At 34.2% G+C, this 13,863-nt stretch overlaps 1 protein-coding gene across 1 annotated transcript in view; it reads left to right on the top strand.

Annotated features, from left to right (window-relative positions):
* Window positions 1-727: 727 nt before the first annotated feature.
* Window positions 728-13,863, top strand: part of sgms1b (sphingomyelin synthase 1b) — a 31,942-nt gene continuing 18,806 nt past the window's right edge. The window contains exon 1 of the mRNA XM_051124328.1: window positions 728-944. The gene's annotated coding sequence lies outside the window, so the exon portion shown is untranslated. The remainder of the gene's footprint in view (window positions 945-13,863) is intronic.

Here is a 13,863-nt window from a genome sequence, read left to right as displayed (position 1 = left end):
AATTGAGAAACAATTTTCTAGCGTTTTTTTCCGAGTAAATCCTACTTAAGTGTGTGTGTGTGTGGAATTTTATAAATATTTAATTATTTACCGTAAATTACACTGTTGTTTATTTAAAATCAGTGGAAAAATCTTCTTTTTGTTTTTTATACTAGTACATATACAGCTTTCACAAATTCACTAGAAATTCGCAAGAAACTGCTATGCACAGTGTAGACATTTGTTATCAAATTTTGTCTGTGTGTGAAAGGGTTGGGGGCCACTCACATTATTGACCAGAAGGTGGCGCAAGTGACCACATATGACATTAACTCTAACGTACTTCATAAAAAAAAAAAAAAAAAAAAAAAAAAAAAATATATATATATATATATATATATATATACATATTATTTTAAGCGTTTTAAAGTGCGCTTAGCCTGTTAACGTCTTATTATCCAGTACTCATTATACTCCAATAAGCGTGCTGCATATACATTTATTTTATTCTAATATATTTCTGGGAATATTATTAATATGCAATAAGAATAATGCAATAAGTCACGGCCTATGGCAGCAAGTTTTCTCAACAAGCAATCAATAACTGCATTCAACTGCAGACAACAGCTCATTAACTGTGACATGATATGGCACGACTTCGATTTTCCCATTCTCATCCTTTTGGCCCCCCCTACACCCACCCAAAACATGAGGTCTCGCCCCGCCTTCAGGGTGGTCAGTGAACACAAACCCTAGAAACCCTCTTTGGCGATCTACGTGCTTCTGTAAGCAATAATCCATCAACTTCATCCACTGATTTCTATGCAACTCCCAACAGATGCGTGGTGAGCTTGCCATAGCCTAGAGGCTCTTGAATACGTCTGTAGGCTCTTTCAGAGTGAGTTTCTCCAAGATGAAGCTCAAGGCACACGCATTCTGTGGGTTTGTGAAGACGAGCGCTTGTGGTAAGGTTTCCGACTGCGTTAAACAATTCATCCACTGTATCCGCCGCCCGCGTTTCGATGTAACAACCTAAATTCGAATATTCGAATGTCGTTGGGATTACAACGGATACAATGTTTCATCTGTTGATCATCGCAACTTTCTGAATGCGTACAGTTGTTCTGATGCATTCACGTATGCTAGAGCTGCTGCTGGTGTAATGTTGTTGTCCTGTCTGTTGCGAATTCATCATGACGTGCTTAAACGTAAAATTGTTTGATTTATGTTGTGTTATCGAGAGGTGGCAGGATGATATTTGGGACTTTTGAGGTTGGAATCTCTCTCAAGATTCCAGTGTTAGCCTACTAGCATCTTCAGAGGCACGACTTCTTCTTTGAGGTACTTACAGGTATTGAAGACTAAACAGACTTTGATTCTCCATTTATGTTAAATCAGTCTGATATCAGAAAAGGCCTTGGCTACAGGTCACTATACTGTGCATGGATGTAAATGCATGCTGTAAGTCTTTTGGGAAAACCTGGAAATATCAGGGACTTATTTTCCTGGCTTGGAAAAGTCAGTTATAATTATAATTATTAAAGTTATAATTATAGATCTTTGTAATACTCATGTAATTGCTTTTACTTTGGTTTCATTTGTTTTTGTACTAAATAACAGAACAAAAACAAAGGTAAAACCAAAGATATGATTTAATGACTTTGAAAATCTAAAGAGTAGCCTACCAGAAAGTTTACTATAGAAACATGGCCAATATGTCAATTCTAGACTATTTTGGAAAATAAATAAAGATAAATAAATACAATCAATAGTTTTAAATGTTACAAACAAGTTTGGGAACCCCAGCATTAATTATGAAATGAGTATCAAAGACTAAAATCTATAATCTATACTGTTTTGTTTAATAAAACAAGTGCTGTTAAATTGAATTATTATTAAAAAAATTTTAAATGTTTAATTATTAAAATTAAAACTTTAAGTGCAAAATGACAGCAAAGATAATTGGAAACAATTTGGTTCACTTATATTTTAAGTTGTATAAATAAATATTTGCTCATGTATTGTGAACATGAATTACAATAGTATATTCATTAAAAAAATTAACCTAAATAAACACATTCTCTAAAAATAATTAATTTTTAAAATAATTTTGTTAATTTGTTAAAAACATTAACTAATGTTAATAAATCAAATCTTATTGTAGAGTATTATAATGATGAAAATATAAAAATAGGAGTGCACAATGAAATTAAATCGGCCGATAAATTAAAAAAGCTTTAATTTAGCATTTTAATTTAGATTTGAATAACTTGGTAAAATAATAATTTTAAAAAATCTGTAAAAATACGAAATGGAATATGAAGGGATTTTCTGTATTGATTTTTTTTTCTTTTTTTTTCTTGTTATTTTAAGTTTGCACTTCATTGCATTGTTTTATAGTTAGTGGAATTGTCCATAAAATAAATGTATCATTTCCTGGCAGAACTTTGCCAGTACATTTTCATTCATTCATTCATTTATTCATTTATTTAGTTATTTATTTGTTTATTACAATGTAGTTCTGGACTGAGCGTCATGTTATTTACCTCTTGCATCTTTAAATAATATTGTTTATTTTTAGCTGCATGGCTGGAATATAAAGCAAGTGCTTCAGGAGAAAAAGGGTGTTTCTGGTTTTGTAGGTTGAAATAATGCTGAATTTGTCTAGGTAATTTCCGTGCAGGCGTTCTCAGATGACTAATGACTAAATGTAATTAGGATTAAGCAGGAGACATTTATTAGTTGGTGGGAAGACTGGAGCCTGTGGTGATCTCTGGGTAATTGGATGTCTCTCAGGTGTGTGTGTGCTCTAGAAGTCACTGGAAACACAAGGCCGGCAGCTGGGCTTCAGTCCCAGAGGGCTTAACTAGAGACTTAGAATGTGAAAATCTGCTGTTTGCATGTCAAATGTCTTCTCTGCATAAAGTTATTCTGCTTTGCATAAAGCTGTTTCCTGTTGTATACAAAGTCAGTTAATGTGAAGAGGGCCGAGCGGCATTCAAGATGAATGATCTAACCTGGAGTTTAAAGTAAGTCTAAATGGTTGCTAATGATTTGTATCAAAAATGGTTTGGCAGTATCTGTTAAAGAAGATGCACTTTGTGGCTCCTGACCTCAGGCTCACATGCTTGTTTTTTTCCTGTGTGGTCTCTTTCTGTAGTTGTTGACACTCATATAACCAAGAGCTCCAGGCTGTTTATGGAAAATATGAGACATGCGCACTGTGTGGAGACACATGCTCCTAATATAGACTTTTACTGTGGAAAGTATAGTGCTGTCGAACGGCTGTGGATAGTTTGCCGCTGACACACTCCAGTTAAAGCATGACATGTATGTGTGGTGCAAAATCCCACTTATGCACTGTAAAAAATGATTTTTCGAAGTAAATGAAATGAAATTTACTTGCAAGTAAATCCTACATTTTTTGTAAACCTAACATTTTGTTAAAGTTGTTAAAGTCTTTGTTAAAGGGATAGTTCACCCAAAAATTTAAATCCTGTTAAAAACTACTCACCCTCATGCCGTTCCAAACCTGTAGTCCTTTGTTCATCTTCGTAACACAAATTAAGATTTTTTTAATGACCCAACACAACTACCATGTTCAAGGCCAAGAAAGCTAGTAAGGACATTGTTAAAATAGTCCATGTGTCGTAATTGGTTCAACCCTAATTTTATGAAGCTACGAGAATACTTTTTGTACACGAAGAAAGCAAAAATGACTTCACGCGTCTTTTACGTAACACTGTTTCAGGCAAAAACAGAAGACTGTATACATTATGTATTTTAACGGTTTTGTTCAATAAAACCATATGATTTATGACTTGTTTTTGATACTTTATTTAAACTAATTATTATTGCCTCGTTGCTATTATATATGTATTTTAAGTCGTTTTAAAGGCTATTGTTCACTTGGGTCTGTTTTTATTACTGCAAAAAAGTAATTATAATGATCCGATTAATTGTCAGAATAATCGTCAGATTACTCGATTATCAATATAATCGTTAGTGACAGCCCTAGTCGTGTAAACACTTTGCTTGTATGATGTTTTAATCTCAGTACCAAGTTTTTATTGAGTCATGTTGAAGATTTCAAGCACAAGATTCTTAGCTGATGAGCATTTGCTTAACAAACAAATTACTGTTTGCTAATGAGAAAATCTATAGTAATGTGTGCATATTTAGAGATCTGCTGTTTTGCATTAAGGAAATTCCTTAGCCAGATCAGTAACTCCACATGATATACGCTCATTTTTAGAACGGTCATCTTGATACTGTAATAGAGCAAAAAATCTGTAGATGTCAGTGAGGACATTACCAAACAAAGCCTTAAGGATTATATGTAATATGGTTTATTGCCTATTGCAAGCAAAGTTTCCTTTGTTTTACTCTTGCTTCCTTCTATGAGACTGGAGCCAAACATTGTGTTGATGTGATAAATAACATCTGGGACTGATCTGTCTTCTTGGTACTTCATTGAACTGAGAGTCTCCTGGTTTCCAGTCATTACTGACCTTGATTTTTACTTTTTTGGGGTCAATTACCATTTTGTTAAAGGACAATGACCATATAAACAAGTACAAGAGATGCAAGGTTGTTAAAAGTTCTGTGTTCTACTTTGTGATTCTGATTCCATCCAATAATTTTAGTACTTTGAAAGAAGCCCCGTATAAAGATGTGTTGTTTAGGTACTATGTGGAAGTGTTGTCGAGTTTTCTGTTGTGAAAATATTTCATCATCCATGTTGATGTAGATTCAGTTGCAACATGGTGCAACAACATTATTGGCAAAATAGAATGTAACGGCATGAGAAAATGACGTTTCAATATTATTAAAAGACAGTAGTTTCAGACTGCATGCATAAGCAGTGCAACATCAAGACAGTTTTTAGTCAATGACTATTTTATTCGTGCTTCATAAAAGCCTATGTTGCAAAATACTGTGTTTTATGAATAGATTTATAATGCATTTTTAACATTTTTTGTTCACCATGAAAGGCTCAACCTTAGACTTATAATTTTTTAAGGCAAGATCGCAATACTGTCACAATGCTTAAATGCTTAAGTAAAGCCAAACTAATTTCTACATTTAAGAAAAAAATCCAGCAAGGTACCAAAAGATACATGAAAAAAAGAAAGACAAACCATTTAGGCTTATATAGGTAAGCAAAATGACACAAAAAATGTGTATCACAAGAGAGTGAATGACAAATACAATAAAATCAAAGATACAAGTGAGGATTCTCCAAACAAGTAATCGATCTATATCCTGTGGTTGTATATGATTGTTGTTCTTGAGGCAGGCATGTGATAAAGTTCTCAGTGTTGGAAAGGCTGGACACTGATTCTCCCCGATGACTGTTATCAAGTGAATGAGCTCCAGTCTTGAAACCTTACACCAGCACTAAAGGACCAGACAGTGGAAAATCCCTCCTTGTTCACATTAAGATTGGAAAAAAAAAAAAACCCTTATTGATAAACATTGCAGTTTCATCAGTAATTCTTTTTAAATTTATTCAATTGTCAGCACATAGTTGCCATAACCAAACCAGAGTAGGAATGTAAACACTGAATCCAAGCATCCTTGCTTTTGCTTTAGAAATTGTAACTTTGTAGTTACATGTAATGAAGTTTGTGAATGTGTGTATTACTTGTATCAACAAGTGCAATTCTGATCTACTGCTCTGTTTCGTTTTGAAAAGTCAAGTATGGAGAGGAATGTGTCTGTATGAAAGCAGCGCCTCCCACTTTGATATCTGACTTCTTGAACTGCTCGAACCGAGGCATTGCCCAATTTGTGCTCGTGTTTGTTAGCGTGAACTCAAGACGTGCTGGAAATGCTAATTCAGTTCCAGCTTATGGAATGTGTGTGTTGAGGAGTTTCAGAGAAGACAGAGAGTAATTCAGAGACTCAATGGACCTATTGTGGCCTGTCCTTCCCCATCAGCAGTTCTGTTGGCTGTCTTATACTGACTTGTAGTTCTAGAGTTGAACATTTAACTGACCTTTCACATCCCAGTTTTTGGGTTGGGTGATGCAACAAAAACACGGGCAATATGCAGTCATATAACAATGATAATCAGTAATATTTACTGAAATACTTTTTGTACATTTTGGTCAACGCTAGCTATTATTGTGCAAGCTCACTTCTGAGCTCAAGTGAGTGCCTCAACATTTTATATTGCGACAGAACACGTATTGACTATTTTGTTTACAAAACCTAAAATCTAACATAGAGAAATTAAAATTCAACACTTTTGATAGTAAAAAAAGAAAATGAAACATTTAAAGGGGTCATCGAATACAAAGTTCACTTTTACATGTTGTTTGAACATAAATGTGTGTTGGCAGTGTATGTACACATCTACCCTATTATATACCCTATTATTAATTAATCTGTGAAAATAATATCCCCTTTTACAAATCGAGGTCGCTCCCACGATAGTTGATTGACATGAGCGTCTTACCTCAGGCCTTAAATCAGCTGTAACAGCCCGATCTCGATTGTTTCGATGCCGGAGCAGGGATGTAAGTTAGACAAGAATATCTCCGACTGAGCCATTGAGGTGTTGTGTTGCTGAATGTAATAATGAACATAGTGGTCGTCATTTACTTCCGACATCTGAGCCGCTGAAGATGCAGTGGATTATATTTGTTTGTGAAGGGAATGCGCCTTCCAGTCTGCATAAACGCGTCTATGTTCGCGCAAATCATTTGTGATCCAGCTTCACCTACAGCAGAAGTGAGTATAAGGTTTTTTTGTTTTTTTTAATGAATCTCTGCAATCACCTAATAATGTGCTAGTTAGCAAGTTTTGCGGCTGAAGGCGCTAAATGCGGCTAAAGTAAACAATCTCTTCAAGCACAGCTTGTCACTCCACAGAGAGAAGAGAGGGACGGGGCGAGCAGAGCTCATTTGCGTTTAAAGTAACAGTCCATCAGAATGGGTTGATTTTTGCAGAGCTAATTTTGACAAGGTAAAAAGGGTGTTGTTTTACGCTACCATTGAGAATTTTTAACCAAAGTATATTATAGACTTTTTATTAAAGGAGAACTCCACTTCCAGAACAACAATTTACAAATAATTTACTCACCCCATTGTCATCCAGGATGTCTTTCTTCAGTCGTAAAGAAATTATGTTTTTTGAGGAAAACATTTCAGCATTTTTCTCCATATAATGGACTGGTATGGTGTCCAGATGCACCGACACATCGTCCACATACATGGGGATCGAGCAAAGAAAAATGTACACAAGCATGCATCCAGGTCACAGGTCACAAACAGAAAGGAAATAAATAAAATAAAGAGAGACAGATGTCGGTGGAATGAGTCATCTCTTTACCTTTCCAGAGCATACAGACACACGTTGACCACGTGCACAGTTGTCAGTCTGCCACAAAACTACTGTAATGCTCTAGTGGCCATTACAACATCATATATCATTAACCATGAGAACACTTTATCCTTCCTGGTATTGTAATACTTTTACTAACTGTACTATATCAGGTTGTTGACACTTACCTGCAATTCTCGCTCTGTCTGCAAAACATATGTGAATGCGCTGTGCAATAAAATGTTCCTGAAGACAATACCTATTGCACCTTTAAAACATGGATTTGTTTAAAACATGGATAAAACAAATTCTTTGAATTTTCAGCATTTTTGAAACCTTTCCAACAATGACTATGATTCTGAGATCCATCTTTTGACACTAAGGGTAACTGAGGGACTCATATGCAACTATTATTTGAAGGTTAAAAAAAAGCTCACTGATGCTCCAGAAGGGTAAATTTACCTTATATTGTCTTCTGGGAAACATGTAAGTATCTTCTGTGGCTTCTGAAGGGCAGTACTAAATGAAAAAAATATATGATATTTAGGCTAAAAAAGAAAAATGTACGCATCTTTATTCTGTTCAAAGGTTTACACCCCTGGTGACTCATGAACAACTGTCACTAAAAAAACAGTTGTGGATCATTTATGTAACAACACAGTATTAATAATAAAGTGTATGTAAACTTTTGAACAGGGTCATTTTTATAAATTCACCTATTATTTTCTGTTGTGGACTATATGTAAACATCTTTTATGTGAAATATCTTATTCAGGTCAGTACCAAATAAAAAATAATATGCATTTTGTATGATTCCTCTTATTTTGGTAATATAATTAACATTTAGCAGATAATTATAATTTAAATATTAGATTCTAACTAACCCCTTGCCATTCCCTCATAGACACCACTATAAGAAACCCTGGATTAAAGGATAGAATTTTTTATTTTTTCTAAAATCATTGTACGGAAAAGTAACATCCCTCTAATTGAAGAATCACTCACATGTGAAATTACATTATCCTGACTGCACACTACACACTTTTGATAAGCCCTCTGGGCTAACTGAATGGAAATCTGATCTACAGGAATAGGCTCATGTGCCGTAACTAGTATCTTGGCATTGGGAATGAAGGGTTTTCCTAGAGTTTGGAATTGGAGCTGTTCTTTTGGCATTTCAGCTGCTGTTGAAAAGGCATGGCTCATGCCTGGCCCAGGAACTTGAAGAATGTTAATGCTGCAGATTGAACAATGAACATTTTAAATGAAGCGCAGCTGTGAAATTACATGTTTTATGCCTGAGAAAAAAATAAAATTGTCAATTTGGTGGTCATTATATATTGCCCTGGTGATGATTACAGTGGTTTGTCCTAGAGGTCTGCATTCCCAAGGAACTCTTGTGGGATCCGTGGGACCTGACACAACTGAGTGTGGCGTAGGACAAGTTTTGAATAATTAAAGGAATAGTTCATCCAAAAATTCTGTCATTAAAGGAGAAATCCACTTCCAGAACAACAATTTACAAATAATTTATGCACCCCCTTGTCATCTAAGATGTTCATGTCTTTCTTTCTTCAGTCGTAAAGAAATTATAGTTTTTGAAGAAAGCATTTCAGGATTTTTTTCCGAATAATGGACTTCAATGGTGCCCTGATTTTGAACTTGCAAAATGTAGCTTAAATGCATCTTCAAAGGGCTATAAATGATCCCATCCACAGAAGAAGGGTCTTATCTAGCGAAACGATCCGTAATTTTTTCAGAAAAATAAAAATTTGTATACTTAAGCACAAAAGCTCGTGTAGCACTAGCTCTGGGATGCACTTCCACGACGCTGCGTACTATGGAATCACGTCTAAGTTCATCGTCTGTGTCTAGCTCAAAAAGGTAGGATATTGTGAAAAACATCTCATTTTCTCCTTCAACTTTAGAATCGTCCGACATCGTTGTACGTTTTTGTTTGTAAACAGCGTTTTACTTTTTGCCTTAGTCTGTGCACGTTCGCTTTGTAAACACTGGGTCTGTAGTTCCACCTACGTCGTGCGTGACCTTTTGACGTGTTCCGCAGTATGTAGCGTCGTGGACGCGCATCCCAGAGCTAGTGCTGCACAAGCTTTTGTGCTTAAAAAGTATACAAATTTTTATTTTTAGAAAAAATGGCCGATCGTTTCGCTAGATAAGACCATTCTTCCACGGATGGGATCGTTTATAACCCTTTGAGACTGCATTTAAGTGGCATTTTGCAAGTTCAAAATCGGGGCACAATTGAAGTCCATTATATAGAAAAAAAATCCTGACATGCTTTCCTCAAAAACCATAATTTCTTTACAACTGAAGACATAAAGACATAAACATCTTGTAAATGATTTGTAAATTGTTGTTCTGGAAGTGGAGTTCTCTTTTAATTACTCACCCTCCTGTTGTTCCAAACCCGTAAGACCTTTGTTTATCTTCAGAACACAAAATAAGATATTTTTGATGAAATCCAAGAACTTTCTGACCCTGCATAGACAGCAATGTAACTTCCATGTTAAAGCTTTCTGGGCCTTAAAAGTGGTAGTTGCATTGTGGAGTGTCAGAAAGCTCTTGGATTTAATCAAAAATATCTTAATTTGTGTTCCGAAGATGAATGAAGGTCTTACGGGTTTGGAACGACATGAAGATGAGACAGATGATGACAGAATTTTCATTTTTGGGTGAACTATCCCTTTGAACTTTATAACTCTCGATAGGGATTGAGAACTAAAAACTAGTTTATTTAATTGCTGAAAAATGATATGCCATTTTTTATGTCTTGTCTTGCACTTTGTGAGGCTATAGCTGCAGTTATCACAACAATAAATATTTATCTTTAAACTCACTGGGCCATTCAAAACATTTTTGACCCCATTCTTGTATGAATCTAGATAAAGCGAGTGAAAATACCTGACACACAATACCGGTGGGAGTTAGAGGGATGGCATTTTGTTCAGTCTCTCACCTTCTGTTTGGTTTGTACAGGAGTTACTGTTCAGTAACTTAACCCCAGCTTGGTTTACAAAGGCTGTCTGAATTCTATAGTTGGGTTAAAGAAATAGTCTGATCTACATTCTTGCATTGTTATTTGGTTCCTTTTTTTACGGAAAGTTTCAGTTTGAATGGAAAAAGTGATGTGTGCACAGTACTCAGATAAGTACGTAGTGTTAATTCTAAAATAAATTCAGCAGTAGTTATAGCAACTGCTTTGGTATGAGTAACTTCCGATAAAACTTATTCACACTTATTCATTGATAGAAGTTGGTAGTTTTTTTTTTTTTTTTTTTTTTTTTTTTTTTTTAACTGAGTAACCAAGCAACTGGATTACAGAGCGAAGCAACTTCCTAACCTTACGAGTGTTTTTTTTTTTCCTTTAATTATCATCATTAAATGAATAAATTGGAAGGGTTACTTAGAAAAAACAGCTAAGAAAAGAGTGTGAACTCTTTCAATACTGTTTAAAAAGCATCACAGGATGCAGCTGGAGAAGTTGATTGCGAGAACAGTGTGGCGACGGCTGGTCAGCTACATAATTCTCACACTTCCGTCATAGTTTTGGTGACTTTACAATTATTCTAAAACTTAAAAGGAGCGGTTAAATGTGTTCAGACTTTGACTGGTAGTATAGCCTCTTAGGTAGCAGCAGTGTAGTGAAGAATGTGGCATGAGAGGAAGTGTGAGGGATGTGACCACATGTGAAGCTACGCAAAGGGATTAGTTAGATGCTAAAAAGATTACACCTACTTTCAGTGGTTTGTAAGTAAGAGAGAGTTAATGTTAAATTAAACTACTGTGCAGATGTATTTACACCTTATCATTACTGTAAGCAGTGTATATTACCTACTATTTTTTATATTAAGTATCACAGTAGACATTTTTGAATATTTTGGTAGCCTGATCACAAAATGAGTCAAGAAAGCTTACTGCCGGTTCATCTGTCACATTGGAAATGAAAGGGTTCAATTTAGAGCCCATTATGTTGTGAGATACAGTATTTCACACAGTGTGCTTTGTTTTATAAAATGAGGCAAAAGGTGTATCTGATTGAAATTTATTTATTTATTTATTTATTTTTTCCTCCAAAACCACTAAATGGCATGGAAACTCACCATAGCACTTTTGTAAACATCAGCAGTTCACTATACACCTGGCAAAAAAAAAAAAAAAAACCACACGATTGTGGCCAGCAGCCTGAAGTCGGGTGATAATCTAAAGTCAACCTGAAGTCAAGTGATAATTGTTAAAATTACAGAATATGTTTTGAGAGGTCTTGTTAATTATTATCGGTTTCATTCAAAGTAATTAAATTATTTTTTTTTTTTTTTAATGTAAAGTATGGTGCAAAAATTAAAATGTAGCCATTTACCTTCATATTGTTTCAAACCCATTAGACATGGACCCATAAGATAATCTTCAAACCCAAAATATGATATATTTAATCAAACATGAGAATTTGCTGTTTTTCCATTAAAAGTACAGTTAACCCGAAATTATATGGTTATAAAGGCATCATAAAATAAATCTAAATTAATTGAGCAGTTTAATCTTAGTCCTGTAAAGAGATATGATCACTTTATATGATGAGCATATGTCAAAAGTTTTGTGTTTAATTATTCTATAAGTCAAAATAAGTGTTCATGATAAAGAAAAGGAACTTTTTGAATTTAAAGATTAGGGTAAATTTAACTTATTTTGTCTTCTGGGAAACATATAAGTATCTAGGGCTGGGCGATATGGGCAAAAAAATTATCACAATAATTTTTTTCATATCAGTCAATATCGATAATTATCACGATAAATGTCAAATCTCTATTTCTTTCAAGTTTAAAGTCAGATTTTTGCTCCAAAGTAAAAGTTGTAGAAACCAGACCATTCATTTTCTTTAACAAAATAAATATCTAAATGGAAAAACTATTTTCTTCATGTTCTAATGAGTTCTATTGTTTCAAATCAAGAAACAGGTTTTGGGTTGTCTGATAATGATAATGATGATAATAATAATAATAATAATAATAATATCACTTTTTTGACTCTTAGAAATGCACATTTGATAGTAGCTTGAGGATGCAGAGGTAAATTTTTGTTCATTATCAGTCAGTAATATCTGTAAAAATTGTAGCAACCTCAATTTTATATGGTTACATTTATTCTGACCCAGTTTTTTTTAAGCATTGGACTCCCATAGTAGCAAGCATACTTTTTAAATCATGATAAACACAGTTAAAACCACACATAATGATACCGCAATACCATGGTAAAAACATAACTACATGGTTTCATAGGTAGCCTATTGTATGAAAAACGGTTGACTAAAAACATTCAGTATAAATGCACACATGCTATTGCTTAATCACAAATATACACATACTATAATTATATACCATTACTCCTGTAATAAAATTCAATGTGAATATCCCACATTGCTGCCACAATACCATGGTGCAGTGAGTGTTACTACAGTAAATCCATGGTAAATGATGGCGATGTGTAGATTGAAAAGCCTTCTGTCTTGCACACAGCTTTAAACTAGTTTGAATCACGGAGTCATTTGTGTTCATTGCTGAATTCAAGTGTTTCACACTGGATCTCACAGCGCTGTTTAGTGCTCCCATGACAGAGCCATTCACATGTCGCCTCTTTTGCGCGCTCAAGTTCGTTATTTCAAATGTAGGCGCGTGGCAGCTACGCTCATTACGGAAGCGTAATTTTTCTAAAAAATAGCAGGCAGTTTAACTGTTCAGGACGAACAAGGGACTATCACTAAAAAAATACACACATCTTATTCAGGTCAGTACTAAATAAAAAAAAATAATAACATGCATTTTGTGTGATCCCTCTTATTTTGGTAAAATTAACATTTTGCAGGTTCTGCAAGGTGTATGTAAACTTTTGACCTCAACTGTATCTTATTCAGTCAGTGTATTTAAATATATTTCACATTGTTTCCTCAGGAAAGCACATACAATGAACACTGATATTATTATGGTTACAGAATTGCTATCAGATATCACTCCTGGAAACAAAATTCTTAAATTTTTCACCATTTTAACGACAAGTGTATACAATATGACATAGGAAGCTAATTAAAACTTAGAAGTCTTACATTTTTAAATATGTTTTAAGGTAAAAAGTCATACCTTCATCAGGAAAAAATATAAAAATTAACACTATCACTCGTAAATATAAACATGCTCATCACAGAAGCTGTTTTCAAGTCATTTTGTTTTTTTAATGATTAAAAAATATATATATATATATATATATATATATATATATATGTGTATATATATGTGTATACATATGTATATATATAGATTAAAAATAAATAAATGTCATGACATTGATCCATAGCTCTAACTGAAGGTCATTAACTGAAATTCTGAGTTCGTAATACATGGACCTCATTTTGTTTTGTTGTTTGAACACTGTATATGATTACCCAGATTATTGTTTTACAGTTGTTATAGTCACTGAACAGCTGAGCAATTCTGTTGTGGACAAAATAATGCATAGAGTTAATGTATAGCTCTGCTCATGAGAGTT

The sequence above is a fragment of the Labeo rohita genome, chromosome 12 (assembly GCF_022985175.1).
Source record: "Labeo rohita strain BAU-BD-2019 chromosome 12, IGBB_LRoh.1.0, whole genome shotgun sequence".
In the NCBI taxonomy this organism is placed as follows: Eukaryota; Metazoa; Chordata; class Actinopteri; order Cypriniformes; family Cyprinidae; genus Labeo; species Labeo rohita.
The sequence above is the reverse complement of the archived record's forward strand: the minus strand, read 5'-3'. Positions and strand labels throughout refer to the sequence as shown.